Here is a 20342-nt window from a genome sequence, read left to right as displayed (position 1 = left end):
CTGCTGGCTATCTCCAATCAGCTGCCCAGCTCCAGTTTCTCCTCCATCAACTTCTGCCCAACCCTAGCCCCCCAGGCTCTTTCTTTTCTCTCCTGCTGTATTTCATTGTCCTGTTTTTCTTTTCTGATATTGTTCCCACTTCCCACATCCCCTCCTTGTGGTCCCAAATGCTGCTGCTGCTGCACAGCTGCCCTTTCCCACTCTCACTCTGCTGGTTTCCAGGGTCCCCTCTGGTGCTCCCGGAGTGTCTGTTCCCTTCCTGCCTTTGTCTCTTGGTCTGTCTCTCCTCTTCCCTCTTTGTTCTCGGCTTTTTCCTCCCTTGGCCTCCTCCTCTCCCAAGGGGAGGTGGTTTCATGCTAATGCAAAGCTGCAAGGTCTCAAGAGCAACTTCCATCAGCCTGATTTAATTTCTACCTGCTGCTTTTGCATGTTTTAACGCATTCTCTAAAATTGACTTGGATGGCTGCTTTGCACTGTCACTTCTTTATCAGGGGCCTGACTTGAAGCCCTCTGCAGCCAACAAGGCCTTTCCTCTGGCTCTTGTGGCCCTGCTGAGGCAGATGCTCCCCCCCAAGGCTGTTGCTTAGCGGGTGAGAGTGCACACAGGTAGCAGTGACAGCCATAAACAGGCAGTGCTGCTTTCCAGCCTGTTTCTCAGAGCTTTAGGTTGCTCAGGGTTGTCCCCGTGCCATTTTGGAATACAATGCCATTGTACAATACAGCTAATTGCCAAGACAGTCACTTAAGGGAATGACAGAGCAAGGAACTATGGGGATACAACAATTGTGGCGCCTCATGGAGCAACACAGTCAGGTCACTGAGAGGGACTTGAATATATTGAGACACCTTAAGAAGCTTTGGTTTTGATTGTCCCTGAGAAAACTGTGTGGAACTGGACCTGAGAACTGCAGGCAGGAGTGGGCACTTTGTGGGGCAGCATGAGAATGAATCAGTGCCTGTGAGACACTTGAGATCCCCACTTCAGTGCATGGCAAAGAGTGAAATAATGGCAGCAACAATAAAAAGAGTAAAATAATAGCAGCCACCAGCAAAGAAGAATAGTGTTTTAAAAACTTGTTTCCTTTCTGGTTTTCTCAACAATAAAACTTGGCCAGATTTCAGTTTATAATTGCATTATACATATTTTGTAACATTTTTTTTTTACTTCAAATATGTTTCTCAGAACTAAAGCAATTTGGAGACTGCAAAAATGCAGTTTTAAAACTAGTTTAAAACTGCTTAAAACATCCTATCTTTCACATTTTTTCTTTCTGTGAATTTGCTATTCTGGGGAAAAGTATAAATGAATGGAGACAAATTTGAAAGTCCGGAAGCAGTCCGAATCAAATGCAATTTCTTTCATCTGGAAGTTTAATGGAAATTTCTCTTGCTATAACCATAATGTGAGCAGCCTTGTTGAGGAAGAATGATAGAAATTAATCCTTGAAAAGTGGTCGAGCTAAGATGTAAGCATCAGTCATTTCACCTCTGGTTTGTGGTCATTTGTAAGACTTTTTGCGGTACATAAGGGATATGAATACAGAGTTGATCAGTTTGTAGACATTCCCCCTTAGTTTGTTTTTTGTTTGGTTTTTTTTTTTTTTTGCATCTAGGTTGATACTTGTTTTAACATGAACGATTTGTTGTAGGATTTTTATTTCTGTGAACAAAAATAATTTTTTATTAGGATGACTAGAAAATGTACCCCCTTAAACTATGAGTTTTTCCCCACTTTAGCACAATAGGCTCCAAAAAGGCTGTGGTTACACCACATAATCAGGGGGCAGGGATTCCTACCAGCACAGCAGTTAGCACATTTTCCAAACTGCCCGTGTAGTCCATATGTGCTGGTTTTCAGCAAAACACCAGCCTCCACAAGCCTTGGTTTTGAAAATGGGAATTTTTTTTCCAAAGGTTCTGAGGCATTAAATTCTTACTCTTTTAGCCTCGGCATTTTTAGCACCTCTAATCTTTTCTGCAGTGCTCCTGTAAAGGTTGGTTTTCAGTGTTTCACACTGGCAGGAATATTTATTTTTCAGTAGCTATATTTTGGCCCAGGAGTTGTTTGCCCTTCCCCACATGGATCTTCTGTTATGGATGATGGGCCAGATCCTCTCCCTGTCTCCTTCCCAGCTGAGCTGCCCTGATCTTGGCTGAGAGTATCTTCTGAGATAGAGCACCAAGCTCCTTCTCTACTGCCCTCATTCTGGACCGTCACAGTAGCCAATTTTTTTTTTCATTTACACAGAAAACCATCCTTTTTTCCTAAACATATTTATTTCAGCCCCATCTCCAAACCATCAACATAATCCTCAAAAGTCTAAGCAGATTAAGATTTTTAATTGCCCAAACTATGATGTATGAACTAACAGCAGACAAAGGAGCATACCCAAATAAATAGGGTTGCTTTAGGAGTCTGAAGTGTTTCCTGCATTGTGGTCCTCCAAAGAAAATCCTGTTTCACTTTCCAAGCATCCCACAAGGATCTGCACCTCTCCCAGCGCCCCACAGCCAGCAGAGCCCTTCCAGCTGAGTCCCCCCATGTTCCAGCTCAGTGGAGGCTTGTGCAGCCCCACAGCATGGGGACAGGCTTTCCCATTTCTCTTCCTTTTGCTCCTACTTTTGGCAGTTTGTCTTTTCACAAGAAAAGTCGGGAGAAGGAGCAGGGCTAAGCCTATGCATCACTGCTGCTTTTTGCAGTGTTTTATTTTGCCACAAAACAGTGGCAACTTTGCTTCTCTGCAAGCTCTCTACATTTTTGTCCCTGTCTTAGATTAGAACCACATTGTCTCTCACTCACAGTTAAAAACTTAATACATGGACGTGAAGAGTGAAGCCACTCCTGCATTCTTGGTGCATCAAAACACATCCTGACATCAGGAAAACAAATTGCAGCCTATAGATCAGGAGAAAGGGAAGAAGTTTTCAACAGTGATTCTGCTTTCATTTGCTCTGGTGTAGAAAATTAAAATGATGTAGGAAATTGTTTTTCCTGTTTAGGATAGATTTGATTTTGAAAAATTACTGCTAACTTTGTAAACATTAAAATAGACGCAATAAAGATGTGAAATTTCACACAAGGGATCCACAATATTTGTATAATTATAAGCATATGGTTACTTTACACGAAGTCTCTGTTATACTTTTATTTACTAGTGCTTGGGGAAAACAGGGGTTCTCAAATTCAGTGTTTATTTACATGTATAGGGAATGTCACAGTCTCCATTAACCTGTCATAATCTGTATTTCTGTCTTGGAACTCCACTATATAAACCAAACCCCCACTCACACCATCATTTCTAATTTGTTCAGCTACTCTCCTAAATCAGACAATTTCTGTAATTTCTAAAGAATGTATATCCTGCTGCTGGTGGCAGGATGAGAACTGCTTACCACCTCAGTGCCTGCTTATTTCAGCTCTTGAGGGGGTAAAAGTGAAAGCTGTTGCTTCGATGCAGTTTTCTTTGTTCTGAGGAATTTTGTGGGACTTTAATTTGTTGTTTTCTTTTTAGTCTGAATTTCTGTGAGGCTATGAACCAGCCCTGGAGGATACTCAGCATTTTTTCTTTGATATCCACAATTCCTAATTTTATAGGACACAAAAGGAACTCAGATCCAGCAGGATTCAGCCCTCATTTTGTGGGCTGAATTACATTATTTTTTGTCTTTTATACTGAGTGGCCATATGCCTAGGGCTGTTCTTTGCTTCAGGAAGTGTGGGAGCTCATATATGCACAGTAACTTCACATTTTAGAAAAAAGGCAAAATAATTTGCAGAATTTTTTTGCACTTTTTCCTTCTATGTAAGAATACATACAGTTTTGATAAGTTAGGTTTAACTGTGTATTTGGGTTTTTTGGGGGGGAATACTTCCATCTTTTTGGGGGGAAAGACTTCCATCTTTGGCTTCACTCAAGCTGGTGCTATTAAATGATGCTTGCTGTTATGAATGATCAGAACCACGCATTCTGACTGGAGAGGGACAGGGACATAGAGGAAATTCCTTTAAAAAGAAGATGAAGGAGTCTATTCAACTGTTGCATCACTGCAGTCTGGCCTAACAGCATAAAGAAATTTATTTGCATCCTTTTATTTTACAATTCCTTTCTCATCCATCTCTTTTTCCTTCAAGTCCCTCTTGTCACTTCAGCACTGCATGGCCACGTGGATCATGGCAGCTGGGTTTTCTCACAGACCCTGAGATGACTTCAAGATGTCTTGGTTACTGTTCTCTTACCCGTTCTGGGAGAAAATGAGCACTTATGTGACACCTCAGAGGTGTGGGTACCAATCTCATCCCTACTCACATTACCTCAGGAGTGTCACCATGTGTCTCCTTACTGTTGTTTCTGCCTATTCATTGTTTCAGCTACAATCTCTTCAGGACAGGATCTGCTTCCCACCATGCCACTGTCAATTATTTTCTTGGTAGGGAAAATTTAATTTTTCCTTACATTAGTTCAAAGCAATCCACCAGTGCTAGCTCTGCCGAGCCCACTGGGTGTTGCTTACTGCCTTCCCAGACCATGACTTGGAGCCATTTGCCCTAGAGAAACCCTTCAGGAGCAGTGCAGGAGAGTCACTGCATACAGATCCAAACCAGGGAGGTACCAATGGAATAGGCTCTGGCAAATAAAACAAACTCCTGGAAGGAAAAAATTCATTTTGACCCTTGGTATTGCTTTGATATTGGACAGAGGTGGGCTTCAGCAGTCCTCAGGCTGGGGATAGTCCCTTGTCCAGAGAAGTTGTGCCTGAGGATGGTGGCAGGGGAAGGAGAGGCACAGGCTGAGCTCTGTGATGGTGACAGCTGTCACGGTAATTCCACTCTTTTCCCCTTCCTTTTTGTTTGGTTTACTGAAGAGGAAGTGAAAGGCATAGAGGGGAAGAGGAGAGGATCAAGGAAAGACAGGAGAAGGCAAGCTGATAGTGGTTTAATATCAGAAGGTTAGATGCCAGCTGGATCTTCCCCATTAAATAAAGGGACTTGCTGTGAATTCTACCCCATCTCAGAAAACATCCCTGCACGTTGCAAGTGTTCCTTTCCCTTTACATTTCTTTTTTGCATTTTAAAATCTCTGCAATTTTGAAAAGCCACTTTTCTTACCCCAGTCACAAGAGAGGCAGGCATGGCAAATGGAAGTTGATGACTTGCCCTGGGGAGACAGTTGAACTATTTCTCCAAGGGGCAGTGCTACAACACAGTCCCATGCCAGCAGCCACAGGGAGCCTCCATGCTCCTATCCCAGCCAGCCATAGTGTCCATCCTTTATAGGTCCCAAATTAACTCAGCTGTTTTGTTCAGTAAAAGATGATTAAACAAGCAGTAAGATGTTATCATTAGAGGCTTCCTATTAAACTATGACTATAAATACTGGCATAGGAAGGATAAAACTTTCTCAAGTTAAGCATGTCAGAAGATAATATTTCCTTCAACACTATCCAAAAAATGTATTGGTTGACCAAAGTGTTTATCAGTGCTGCCTCTTAGGAAATCAACAAGTTCCTTTTCAGTTCCTCTGACTGCTTTATATTTAATGCAGTAATGTAGTTACCTATTACATAAAATTGCATCATTAAATAGATTCCTCAGACCATTTCAACACCACAAAGGCAAAAGACTTACTCAAAAGAATGCCAAGGCTCAAAAAGAAGCATTCAACAGCTAGAGAACAGCAAAATCCTCTTGCCTGTAGCATATTTTGTTTCCTTTGCAGCTTAATCATAATCCTGAGTTCCCTTATTTTTAATGCTTGTTCTGGGATTAATTAAATCAGCTGGTCTGATCCTGAAGCTGCCGATGTGTACATTTATTCTTTCTTAATGTATGGTGGGGTTTTTTCTATGTACAGGAGCAATGTCAGCAAGCTAGAGCAATGCCAATGTGCTGTACCAAACAAAGAGCTCTAAAGCAGAAATGTTTGTTGGAGTATTCATCTTCCCCACTGTTGCCAATGCTGCCTTGGCATGGGGAATCATTTCCACACTTCCTATACGTGCATGGCTGCTGGTGTGAGCAGACACCAGTGAGTCAGGAGGGAACTGGGGGTGATAGCAGAATAAGAATATTAGTGCATTTACAAGTAAAATTATGGGCATGGCCTTTATCCTGGGTATTTTATCTGTGCCAATCAAGCAGCAAAGAAGCCCTTTATAAAAGACAAGCTGAAACTGTGCAAACAGCGTAGATAACAACCCTCGTGCTCGCTGCGGATCAAACAGAATAAATGTACAATAGCTTGGGAAGTGCTGGTTTGCCTCTGAATGTCTGAAATTTGGACAGATTTGACTTTGGATGTGGGCCCAAAGCCATCCACAGGCAAGGGCAGTGGGCTGGGGCAGAGAGCTGACCTTTTTACTGCAGGGCTGGCCTACGGTCATCAGGAGAAACCTGCTGCCGTTCAGCCCGCAGCGCCTTTTCATCAGCGCGGCGCTCACTGACAGTAATGGGAATTATGGTTGCAGTTTAACTTTCTCCTGTGCCAGGGTAGAGCCGCACACAGTTCTCCTCTTTATAAAAGAAGACCAGGCACTCTGTAACTGCTAAGAACAGGCTGTCTGAAAGGTGTTTTATTAACTGAAGTTGGGGAAGAAAATGAAACTGAAAAGAATACGACTGCATATTAAACTACATGAAGTGGTCATGACAACTGGGAATCTCGGTATCATAAAATTTTAACAGCTGGATGCAATCAGTGGGGATTTTCCATTTTTCTTTTTTGTTAAGCTTAAGAAAGAAAAAGAGGAAGAAGAAAAAAAGAAAAATAAAAGCTTCATTTTACTCAAGCAAGCTTTTTATCCAGCTCAGCTTTCTTTGCTTAATAACAGAAGTTGTCTTTACTTCTCTATAAATCTCAGCACTGCCTGTGCTTAGCTGACATCGTCCTTTTCCCGGGGCAGGGATTCTACAACTGGAGGTGTTCAATATCCCCAACAGCAGCACGACAAGGAATGGAAACCAGAGAAATGCATGTTATAGGGAGACTTCCCCCGTGTGTATGCAATTTTCAGAACTTACCAAATAATTAATCAAAATCAAATTTCGCCTCACAATTCATCAAGACTCAACCCTGCCTGAAATCCCACAGTAGTTCTTCAGCAAAAGGACAAAGTTCCACAGTAAGTCAGCAGAAACACTTGAATTTTGGCTGGGCATCTTCCATTTCATCGCATGTAGTCTCAGCCCAGGCTTTCACTCAGGTACCTTTCCTTCTTTAGCACTGCTTGCTTCCTGGTAATGTCAGCACTTGCCTGAGGTAGCTGAAGAAACATTTCACAGCCTGAGATTTATCAGACCTATAGAAACAGAGGGCATTACTGAAAATAATGTAATGGATTTCCTACCCCCACAAAAAGCATATGTTTAAAAAACAAGGTCAGAATTGTATATAATTTATGGAATGGTATTCCTTGATAGGTCCAGTGAGGACTGGCTTATTTGTCCAGGGAGTAATAAGATATTATTCAGCATAATTGAGTTTGATGGCTCTCTGTCTGACTTGCATAGCTTTGCTTAGGCAGACTTATAAACAAGCATGTTTCCTCAGTTCACTGCTGTTTCTGTGTCTGTTAAAATGCAAACTGACTCCAAACTTCTGACTTCACCTTTCAATGCTTACATGTGTATTTTTGTTTACTAAAATAACTTCATTTTTCCTTTACTGATGGCTCATGAAGCCTACAACAGCATCCACACATCTGAAGAAAATCTTCTCTTGTTGCATTTTCAGCCTCACCAAATCCCACTTGTCTCCAAAGTCACAGGTTTTCCAGAGCAGAGGTTGAATTTTATATAAACTCCTGAGCCCTTGTTTTGAGGACTGTGGATGTGCTTTGCCTCTCCTGAGAGACTCAGCACTGCACATTCATACTGAGGGTCAGAGCAAGGCAGGATGGAGCTCTGAGGATGCAAAAAGAGCAGATGTCACCTGGGGAATTTTCACCTTCAGTCTCACTGTTCCTTCAATAGTTGCCCTAAATCATGTTTTCCATGTTCTTCCACAAAATAATTTGGAAACACCTGTAGAAGGGCCAAAATAAACACTAGCAGATGGTGTTTGGAAAATGTCAGGGGTTGGGCTTTGATGAGGTGCCTGGGAAGGGCACCGAGCACATCCCCTGGCAGTGCCCGTATCAGTGAGCTGCGGAGAAAACTGGTGGGCAATGAAATGCTGGCTGGGCTGGGTGCCTGCAAGACCCGGGATGGGGACCATGTCTGGACTGTGAAGGACTTCTGAGAGGTGGGCTTGCTCCAGTCCCAAATGTCTCTAACTGGAGTGAGCAAAGATGCTGCGTGTGCTTTGAGCAGAGGTGTAAACTCAGAGCCACCAGCAGCAGTTAAATGACCAGAGCAAAGAGACAAGAAATACGCTTTTCTATGGAGAGCCGGTAAAAAAGTACAACCAAACCACCATGCTTGGACTACATTATGTATTTCAGAGGCTTGTACAAGGCATTGCTTGGGAATAAGAAAGAGAAATTGCTGCTCAGGGGGTCCTCGGGAGGATCACCGAGTCATTCCACACTTCACTCCAAATGAACTAGCAGCATCCAAGTGAAAACCCGGGCAGTCTGTGAATGACCGTCCTCGCAGGGAGATGTCTGAGTGACAATAGGCACCGGACTGGCACCTGATGGGCGTCACCACTGGGTGACACGAAATGCGGCACTTAGGGACCGGCACTTAGGCTCCGAGCAGACTTTGTTAAGGCCAACATCAGAGGAGTGCGCGGGCTCTGCGGGGACACACGGCACGGCGGAGGGGCTCTGCTCCCGTTCCCTGCCCTCCCCGTCGCACCTCCAGCTGACGGACAGCCCGGAGAGCTCGGTGCGCTCCGACCCCCGCCCGGGACAGTGGCCAGAGGGGGGCACGGGCAGCCCCTTCCCCCAGTTACCGGGACAGCGACCCCGCTCCCGTCCCTCTCCAGTGCCCCCCGGTCCCGCTCCGGTGTCGCCCGGTGCCGCTCCGGTGCCGCCCGGTGCCGCCCCGGTCCCGCTCCCGTCCCTCTCCAGTGCCCCCCGGTGCCGCCCCGGTGCCGCTCCAGTCCCGCTCCGGTCCCGCTCCGGTCCCGCTCCGGTGCCGCTCCGGTGCCGCCCCAGTCCCGCTCCGGTGCCGCCCCGGTCCCGCTCCGGTGCCGCCCGGTGCCGCTCCGGTGCCGCTCCGGTGCCGCCCGGTGCCGCTCCGGTGCCGCTCCGGTGCCGCTCCGGTCCCGCTCCGGTGCCGCTCCGGTCCCTCCCCGCTCCCAGGGGCGGCCGGGCCGTGCCCGGGGCGACAGCGCCACCTGGCGGCCGGAGCGAGCGGCACGGCCGGGCCCGGGAGCCCCTCCCCCACGGCCTCCGGTGGGTTCTCCCGGTTGGGATTCCAGCCGGGATTCCAGCCGGGATTCCAGCCGGGACGCACGGGCGCGCTCCCCGCTCGGAGTGTCCCTGAGCGCCGCCGTGACCTCCACACGGGCCTTTTCGAGGACGGTTCCCTTAATTTTGTCTCCATTCCCTGGGGCGGCGCTGCCCATGGGGCTGTTCTGCTGGAGGGCCTCCACTTCCCAAAAATTTCCGACCTCCTTTTTGTGTTCATTTGTTCCACATGCTCATTCCAGTCCCCAAAGCAGGAGCCCACAGACCGATTCTCCCATATGACACTTGCCTTGCATGCTGCGAGTTTATAGCAGGAATGACAGCACAGACATGGAACAGCTACAGAGAGCATCCATGATGAGGAAACCAGAAGGTAAAAGCTGAAACAGTGGGCATCCAACTAAATCACACAGCAGGATTATGAGATAAGAGGTTTTATCACAATTGTGAAGAGAAGAAATGCAGAAATATGAAAAATTGAAAGTTATTTTCCTACACTAAGCGTAAGTCTGGAAAGAGCAAAAAGTTTGGAGAGAAGCAGCTCAGTACGTGCTGGTCCGTGGGTGTTGGCAACCTGATGGGTGCAGCAGCTACCCAGGGGACTCCTGTGGCCTTTGCTGCAGGTGTTCCTGCAGAGAATACAATTTTTCCAATGAGTCATACTTTTTTCCCATGTCCTCACAGGACAGCTTTGTAAATAAACCCTGTGTGAGCTCTGCCTGAGACTGCAGGCTCACAAAGGTACCCTGCAAAATGGTAAAACCAGCATGAGCTTCAGCAGTGGTTCTGTAACTCGTGCAGACCTGAGCATATATATGAGGTTGTCCTGGAGCCAAACCCTGCCCCATGTGTCACTCAGCAGTGCCAGAAACACCAGTTTTGTTTCCAGATTACTCTTTGCTACAGGTGTAAATTGCTAGACCACAACTGTGGCAGACAGAGCTGGGTTACGTTCAGTTTTGTCACCTCTGCTAGATAGCAATGACTTCTGTCAAACCACCAAGAGGCTGGCAATGCTGACAGGCACAGTAATGTCTGACAGAGCCTGTCTGTCTGCAGGAGCCACGTACAGGCTTAGCACCCAAATGGTCTGTGAGATGATACACGTGGTTCTGCAGCTCTGCCTGCACAACCAGGACTCAGGTGCAGAAGTGAGGTCCTTCCGTGCCACCCAAGCCCTCCAGGTCCCTGTTTTGCACTCCTTAGAAGGTTTTCTTCTTGATGTAAAATGAACTTCTAAAGATTTTTCTTTTCTAACATTCACATACATTCCATTCTTTCAACTTACTGATGAGTGTAGCAGTCTGCTTTCCATTTTCACAGTGTGTTTTGCCCATGAACTTAATTTTCTCATCAGATTTTGGGAGCTGCAGAGGCACTTGGAAAGTTCTTGGCCCATATGCAGTGTGCCAGACCACACCTTCTCCTTGAGGAATTCCCAGGCTTTCAACTCAAGACTGTGATCTCTGTAAACCCTTGTCTGTGATGTCTGAATATTTGTAATAGTTCTCATTGTTCAGGGTTTAGCTCCATCCAAGTGCATGGGGTGACTTGCCATTCACCAGCAGATATGTTCCAGGCTTCCTCCAGAAAATTTTTCTCACCTCTCCAAGCTCTCCTGTGTACACCAGCAAGCTGTCAAGGATGGTGAGGAGAAGAAAATCATGGTCCCCTCAGAAGCCAGCAGAAAACTTTTCACCTGCTTTTGCAGAGTCCATGCCGTGCCTTCCCTGCTGGCCCTGCCAGTGCTTGGGCAGTGTCCCAGCTCAGCCCTCAGTGAGGGGCCTTCAGATTGTGCCTGGACTACTCAGTGCTTTGTAAGCTTTGGTGCAAGAAAAGGGAGAGCCTGCGATTTCCAGTGAAAGAAAAACGTCTACAGAAATAAATAAAATTTAAGATTAATGGAGCTGTAAGAGCAATAATTGCAGAACTACTTGCTGGTAAATTTTTATCACACAATAATACATATGGCACCAGAAAAGAGAGTCTGTTTTCTTTGCTTAAGCATATGAACCACCACACATTTATAAAAGCAACCATTCCTATTCTCTTACACTGTTTGGAATATGTTTGAAACGCATGGTCGAGGGTGGGGAAGTGTCCAAAAAAGTTGCATCTGTCTGGTTTATGACTGACAGGAAAGGCCAAGCAATTATCTGAACTCCTGATGGGACAATTTTGTTCAGATGTATTTTGGGGTCAGGAGGCAAGGATTTCATCAGAGAGAGTTCTTCAGCTTACGAAACATACAATGTGTCCAAAACAAGGTCTGAAGTTGATTAGACATAAGTATTCAAAAGGAAATGATTTACATGACAGCCCTGGATGTATCGTCCTCTCAGTAAGATCTGACCCAGCAAAGCTGAGATAACTCGCTTATGAAATAGGGCTTGTGGACTCAATTAGGCTTTTTTTTTCTTTTTCCATTGTAATGTTTTGCAGGGAATTAGTATATAAATCTTCAGGAACCAGGTGGAAATGTAGGAACAGTTCCTCAGCTGGTGTAAATGAGCATAACTCCAACTGGAGTGCTGGAAAACCAGGGCCATGGTTTCTAGATGGGCTGGCAGGTTTTGCTGTGTTTTGATGCTGTTTGGCAGGGGCTTTGAAAGAGGCAGCACAGTTGCCCAGGCAGTTACAAGGCTGCACATGCGTGTGGCATGTGCTGCATCTTTTCCTCCAGTGCAGCAGATGCCACACACATGCACAGCTCTGTCATGGCCCCCGGGTCTGGGGGGTCTGCTCAGGAGAAAAAAATGTTTCCTTTGTTTCACAGGGCTTTGCCACCGTGAGTATTTTGGGGACACCTGCTGTTGGCACTGAGAGGCAGCAAGAGAATGAGGATTTTGTTCTGGTGCAGCATTTTCCTCCTCTTTCTTACCCACAAACCATAGAGGCTGAGTGCCTTCATGGAAAAGATCACACAGAAAGTATAAAAATAATAGTTGCTCTTCATGTCTTCTCTTCCTTTTTCCTGTTGCTTTTTTTGTTTTTTTGGGCAGGGCAGGGTTGGGGTGGTAGGACAGCAGACAAAGCAGTCTATTTGCAAATGTTTCATTCTTGGTGTGTTTAAACATTGTTTATTTCTATGCATTCTGCATTTTAATCTTCCAATTCTGGCACGCACATAGAGTATACTGTGAAAGATTGAGAATGAATATTTTTAAATTCAAACAGGTTCACTTTTTAAAGCTTTCTTCTCACAGATGAGACCTCTTTCTCACACCTTCTTAGAGGGCTTTGCAAAGGTCCCTCATGCTTTTAGCAAGACAGGCTTGATGTCTCTGGAAGATTTATTAGGAGTCACAACTTAATCAAGGAACCAAGAAAGATTCATTTTTCATGCAATGTGTACAGCATCATCACCTGAGAGGCTCAGCACTAGTAAATCTTGCTGGCATACTGTGGAGGGTGAGCCCAAATTTTCAGACTCCTCAAATGCAAACTGAAGGGATACACTGCTTTATGTCTCCTTCCAAGCTGAAAAGAAATATGTTTGAGAAATAAGCCCTTTAGATGGCAATTTAATTTGGGGCAGATGTGCCCGACAGCCATGACATCATCCTAAAGCAGGTCTTTTCTCCTTCTCCCCTCGCCCCCTGCCCAGCTTTACAGGAAAGGTATGGAACAGAAAGGGATTTATCAGGTGTCTTATCATAAATGTGCTTTATATCCTGAAGTGCATCTGTGAGCTGGTTCTCATAGGTAAAACCAGCTGTTAGCTTTGAATATGGACAGATAAACAGAAAAAGATTGTGCACAAGAAAAATTTCCAGCCATCATGTATTTTGTGAGAAAGAAGAATAAAACCAAGTATCCATGTTTGGTCTGTAAGCATGTGATTTCCTTCAATGTCAGGACTGTCATTGAATTTGCTTTCATCTGAAAATGAATTCAGCTCTGCATTCAGCAGCGAGCAGTGCTGTTCACTGGGCACCTGGAGAGCCATCTTTGGCTGAGAGATGAGGCTCTGTCCATTTAATCACTGGCACCTCTGCCAAGGCAGCCAAGGCAGGTGGACAGGAATCCTGCCTGTCAAGTGGTTTTGAACACCCCTCCTCAAAACCTCCAGCCACCAATAAATTAATGTAACACTGATTAAAAATTATGCCTGAGGAACACATGGATATCAGAAGTTAGGTGCCAGTGACTTGGGAAGTACCCAGTTAATTTAAGTACATCTTTGGAGAATACAACCCTGGAGACTAAATCACAGGCTAGGATCAGGTGGATTTTTGAGTCTAAAGTCCCAATTTAGATGTGTTTTAGGTTACCTAGACCTTGCCCCTGTTTCATACCAGAAGAATTATACTAGAAGGACAAAATACGGAGCTTCAAGCTGTGGCAGGCATAAAGGAATCTTGTATCATGCTTTTGTAGGTGTAGCATGGAAAGATTTTGTCTCCATTTTCCATAGGTGTACTGGAAAGTATAGAAATCCCTGAGTCTTTTTTCAGAGTTTTTTTATGTTGTGGTTTGGGTTTTTTTTATGTGGAGGCCTTTCAATTTTCAAAGAGCAGTAATGTCCAGCCTTCTGGAAAAAATGCAAAGACCTCTTGGTATAGTGCAGCTTGTAAAGGGGAACATATAAGATAGCTCATCATTTAGCCAGTGCTTGTGCTCCACCATGCTGAACCCACTATGTGACAGAAAAACCCCTGTGCTTCCACCACACAAACCCTGCTTGTTTTCTTGGGTGAGAGGGAAAAGTGCCTGCTGTGAGGAGAAAGGCTGCTGGGACAAGGAGTGTTGCTCATCACTGCACGGTGCTTGCTGGGAGAACAAGATGATCAGTGCTGGTGCTAATAAACCAGGGGAAGATTGTCATGTCCATAAAAGCATAAAGATCTGCCTAAATGAAAAAAGAGGAAGGAAAAAATGCTAAGTGGAAAAAAAAAGCTAACTTCAGTACTCACTCTTCTTGCTCTTTAAATATCTGCAGCCAGCAATGCTCGCAGGGAGTGCCAGGAATATGAAAAGGTTGAGGAAGGGTGAGTGCTAACAGTCTCAGCCTTTTCACACTTGTTGCTGCTGAATCATAAAAACTCCACAGAGCTCCACATAGCCCTCTTTGGGGCTGTGTGAGCTATTGCCAAGATAGTGACATCTCTGGACCAGCACAGCTTTCCAATGTGGAGAACTGCGTTGACCATTCTGAGGGAACCAGGGGGTAAGATTTATCCAAACATAATAGAAATTCTGTATCTGGGGGTAAAAAAAAAAAAAAATCAGGATAAAATTAATTTTTACTGCAACCATTTATTTCTTGGCTTTGTGAAAACTGTTTCAAGTCATTGCCTTTCTTTAGGAGGGTCAGGAGGCCAAGTCCAATGATAAATACAAAACTCTGAGATCATTATTCCCTTCTTGGACTTTAACTGACGAAAAGCTCCATTCTGTTTGGCTGGGCTGCAGTCCAAAGCCCGGTGACCACCCTGCTGCAGCAAAATGCTGAGTTAGGGTATTCTTGAAAACCTAAAACATCACTTATGCTTTTCCTGATAGGAAACAGATAAAAGTCTACTGTGTCTCTAATTGTCCATACCCTTGTGGTCCTCTTCCTCTAGGCTTGGCAGACCCCTGTTGCAGTTGAAGGGTGTAGCAGTTGGGGCTCTTGGTGCCAGCAGAGGTTTTAGTGCCAGGATTTTACCCCTCGAAGGCAGGGGAAGACTGGCTGCTGGCCAAGCAGCATGTGGGCAAGGCTGCCTTAAGCCTGACTCTGCTGAGCTTGTGCTCCTGGCTGAGCAGGGACTAAAACACCCATCTAGGTGCATTTTAAAGGTCTCAACCAAAATCTGGGTTGAGATGATTTTCTTCTTCACTAGCAACATCCACAGGATCTTGGTTAAAGTAACATTTGCCTTGTTTTAATGTGGGGAATTAATTCAGTGCATTTTCTGAACAGTCTTCAACACTGATTTCCAGTTATCCTTTATGTTCAAGCTGGAATATTTTAATGTTAAACTCCACATCCTTCTAAGTAAGGATGAGCATTTCAGGACAAAAAGAAACCCAAACCCCTTAAACCTATCCCCTTCCACTGCAGTAGGTGAAACTCACTTTCCACAAGAATTCCCAAGCAAATTATGGCAAATTTCCCCAACTTCTCTGCAGCTGCACTGGCAGGGGGCCAGCAGGCTAAAGGCAGTATCATATTGAATGTAAAGGTGTAATATACATAGCCCAGAGCTACCAGCAGAAAAGGCTCTGTCCTGAATCCTGTGGCTGCAGAAGCTGCTGTGACACCCAATATACACTCGGCCCTGGGCAACCAAAATGTGTACTAAAACCTATTTGTCTCTTCCCTAGCAATAAAGTCCTGTCACTCCTGCAGCATCCTCTTCAAGCTTGAGCCTGAAAAGCACAGTCTTCTCCTGTGCTCTCCCAGGAGAATGTTCCTTTCCCTCTGACAGACCCTTCGCTGAAGGAGGGCTCCCCATGCATGTGAGGACTGCACAGAAATGCTGATCCTTTCCTGAATCAAGGAGAATGTTTCTCACCTTGAATTGGCAACAATCCCTTGGCCTTTCTGGGGCTGTGGGTGCTGCTGCTCTCACTGTTGGCTACCAGAGATGTTGGGTTTTTCTTTGGAGCATCCACATGCAGATGCAGGATGAGAGGGAAGGAGCCTCAGTACAGGCTGCTCCCTGCAGAGGATGCTGCCTTGCTCTCCTCCTTCCCTTCTTAGCTGTTTCCTTGGGTGCTTGGTGCATTACAGACTCATGATCACTGCAGACCCCAGCAGAAAAAGACAATATATTTAATAATGGTTTTTTACAGTTTTAAAATAGCAGTTGCCCAACTGAGTGGGGCATATGAATGTTCCCCCCATGACTTTCTCATACAGACAGCTAAGGAGAGATGAAATCATTAATCAGTGGGTGCAGAAGTGGTTGGAAAACATGCTGAATTTATCATGGTTTGTCATCAAACTGAAAATTCGTTTTTAATAGGGTCACCCAGGGTCTGTTTGGGGCCTGTTTCAGTTTGATATTTTCATTAGTAACTCGGATAATGGAATAAAGTATGCTTATAAAATCGGGCCATCACACTAAGCCAGGAGGATTGTGAGCATATTGGGGCCCAGGATTAAAATTCAAAATAGCTATGAAAAATTGGAGACCTTTTCCAGAATCAACAAATAGAACCAAAGAGAGATACATACAAAGTGCTAGGAGGTCAAAAGGCCTCATTTTGAAACAAGGAGTGACCAACCAGGCAGCAGAAGGGACCTTGAGGTGAACACACCCCAGCTGACCACAGTGACACCCACAAGGGGAGGTGTGGGGTGTGAAAGCTCAGGGCTGAGTGGTAACTTCATGGCATTGGGAACTTCTCAAATTTTGCATCCAGCAACTGGACATCACCTTTTAGAAAAGACATGAATGAAATAGGAAAGCCCTGAGAGACCATCAAGGGTATTACAAGGTTTGTAAAATCTGACCTGTGAGGAGAGATTGAAAGATCTTGGAGTTGTTTAGTCTAGTGAAGAGAAGATAGATAGGTCCAAAGGGAGTGGGATAACAGCCTTCAAATTTTTTTCTGTAAAGAGGATGAAAATCTGTTATCTTTATATCCACTGAGAGTGGACATAAGGAGTAATAGATTTAACAGGATGCAAGGGAGATTTAGCTTAGATAGTAGGACAAACTACCCAGCTATAAACACATATAATCTCAGGAGCATGCTGCCTTTGTCGACTGGGGGAGTGCAGTCAGTAGAGGTTTTTGAGAACAGATTAGATGAATGGCTGTGGCAGACAGCCTGTCACAGTTCTTCTCAGCACCAGAGAATAAGCCACAGGGCCCTTGCTGGTACTGCTTTGTCTTTCCCTGCAGTAATTTGCTGGAGTTGCTGGAGGTGAAGGAGCTGTGCCAATAGCTCTTGTTCTGCTGCTCTGTCAGGGGGAAAACCCAGCCATCTGCCTGGGATGTGTGAAAGCACCATGGCTGGTACTCACACAGGCAGTAGCCACAGCTGCATGCTTTTGCTCATCGAGCAAGTCATTGCAGAGCCCCAATTCAAGCAGTCCTTGGGCTTCCTTGCTCAGTTGGATCTTCCCTTAGCACATCTCCTAAGGCACCCAGAGGCAGTGATGAAGTGCTTCTCTCAAGTCTCATTCCTGATGTTTTAGCAGATTTGATCTTGTAGGCAGCTCTCACAGACACTATTCTAACAAAACTGAGTTGTAATCTGAGTCAACCTCCATGACAGTTCCTAATTAAAGGGAATAAAGGAAAATATCCAAGCTAAAAATGGCAAAGGCAACCACACTGCTTTGTACATTAAAACAACTGTATACCAACAACTCACTGTCTTGTGACTTCCTTTCTTTTTTTTCAGAGTGATACAGACTGTGATAAAATATGCTTTAAAAATCAGATAGTTAAACAAGATGTGCAATCTGCTTATTATTATAGTTTCTACCCCAAGCTGTGAATCAGTGCCTCTTCACTCTGGCAGTCTGAGATTATTTAAGCATATAGGTTTGTGTTCTAGGAAACAGTAAAAATTGTCTACTCAATGATAAATAATTGCTTCTTCTTTAGAAGCACTTGTTATCACCTCCTCACACTGAATATTTTTAGTACTAGCAAAGTATCTTCTTTTCAGCTCCCTTGAGACATCTGTTCTCCATATGGTGGACTTGCCTCTGCTTACACAGCCGGTTTCTGGGAAGGAGTCTCCTGGTATGACAAATTGGAATTATTTCCAGGTCTTCAAACACTCCACTCGTTCCTGACTCGTGTAGTTGAGCCTAACAAGTTCTGCAATATTGTACATGTTTTAATCCCTCTTGCCTACCTAATTTTTGTCATATTACCTCCACTGACCGCAAGCTGCCCTTAAAACATCAACACCAGGTTGTCAGCAGCAAAGAGCCCTTAGGAGGCAGTGCTGGTGCTGAGCCCTGCTAGGGTACACCACCCCACCCTGCTGTGCTGCCCCTCTGCTCCTTGGAGCAATCTGCTGGAAACAGCACAGTTACCCCATCCTGGCCATGACCATGGGGCTGCCAGCACAGGAGCACAGCCTCTTTGAGTATCTCTGCCAGATCCTTAGCACTGTGACTAGTGCCAGAGAAATGGGGCTACCCCATCTCTATGGGCCACACTATTTGCTTCCTGTGGTTTCTGAACTGTATTCTGTGAAGTGAAGGCTCCTACAATCACACAGAAAGGAGACAGCATTTTTTTTCTCTTTGGTTTGACAGCAAATGCCAGAGGATGAGAGTTAAAAAATAATCACTTATGTTTGTGTGTTAGGCATATATCTATAGTTACCCTCTTATTTCCCACTGTGGCCCTGATGTATGGATACTCTCTGACCTTGTGACTATAAAACACATGCACTCTTCAGATATATTTCCTCATGCCTTATTACAGAAACTGCCAGTTTGAATCTTTCTAGAAGCTGTTGCAGTACAAAGAGACACAAAGCTCTGTCAAGTGATTCATTCCACACAACAACCTGATATTGCAAGTAACATTGGAGGGAAATCACACAGGTGATACTTTGGGGGCAAGACTTTCAATAGAGGACCAGTGGAAGGCACTGAATATTGAAGCTTCCAACTCACAGTGTTTGTGCATTTTAGTAACACTCAAAGCACCCATTTTCCTTCCATGCTTGGAGAATCAGGGAGGTGCCACACCAGCAGAAGGGAAGAGAGCTGTGTGCATGGGGAGGAGTAGAAGCAGTGTGGGGGGCACTCCAGAGCAGCAGTGCTGAGCCCCCAGCATGCTGCTAGAGGTAGGTTATACTGAATGAGCTGTGATTTTGTCTTGAAAATTTAATGCTTTCATTAATTCACAGAGTATTTTTCCCCGGATCCACAGCTAAAACTCCAAGGATACAATATGTGGTCATGAGAAATGCATCTAGCCATACTATTTTTTCTAAGGTAAATATTAAATCCTTCTTAATTAGAAAGAAGTCAATTGTTTTGGCAGCAAAGTGCCACATACAAAGTACCTGGAGAAGAGAAGTACTCTGGATCCTTCTGAGAACAATGGGGGCAAAGTAAAAGCAGAGTGACCCAGATGAAAACTAATACCTGAGGAAAAAAATGTTTTTCTTAAATCCTTGGTGAGTGAGATATTAACCTACCTGTCTTTTTATTCTTTAAATAAGATATATGGAACAAGGATTTTGTTTCTCACAAATTAATATGTGGACTTGCTTTTTTGAGAACGCTCAGAAATCTGTATTTTATGGAGTTGCAAATAAACTTTGCTTATGAAGTAGCAGATAGGGCACATTCAGCAAGCATGTTATTGCTTAGCTTCCACATATAATTTCTGCAGCTAAACAATATTAAATGTTTCAGTAAATCACTGCATCATTAAGGACCTAAAGGGCAAAGATGTGTCAAACTGAGTATGCTGCTTTGTCTCAACTTTTCCTACATCCAAGGTTACAGCAGGACAGTTCAGTGGCATACTCCCAAACACCGAGCCACTGCCAACATTTTCTTAATGGGATTAAATTCTGCCTTGTTACTGTACAAAGACACATTTTAAGTACACTTGGCCATTTATTTGATGTATGATTCTCTTTGGCTGAATTATTAGCCTGGAACTGTGAATAGTAAATTCTTTATTTCATTTCTTGCTGTAGTTCTCCTAAAATTTATGCAATTAGCAATAGAGATTAGTAGAATGGAGAAGTAAGATGAATCATTTAGAAATTTTTCCCTTCCATTAGTATCTCTATCAATAATTGAATAAATACTGGAAGAAGTAAAGCATATTGATGTACATACAACTAAAAACCATTGAATTGATAAATAGCTGTCCAGAAGGACTCTTCTGAGATGACACCCTGCCTTGCAGAATTGGAAGGAAAGAATACATTTGGCAGTAATACTACCCACAGCTAAAATAAGGCACTGGCTGGTCACAGACAGGACTTGGAGGCTGGCATGGAGATGGAGATGGGCATGGAACTTCTGTCAAATTGGGCCTCTGGTACCTTTCTGCTGCAGG

This window comes from Agelaius tricolor, unplaced genomic scaffold (assembly GCF_023055355.1).
Source record: "Agelaius tricolor isolate 1412-34295 unplaced genomic scaffold, bAgeTri1.0.p SCAF_2, whole genome shotgun sequence".
Taxonomy (NCBI): domain Eukaryota; kingdom Metazoa; phylum Chordata; class Aves; order Passeriformes; family Icteridae; genus Agelaius; species Agelaius tricolor.
This window is presented reverse-complemented; position numbering follows the sequence as displayed.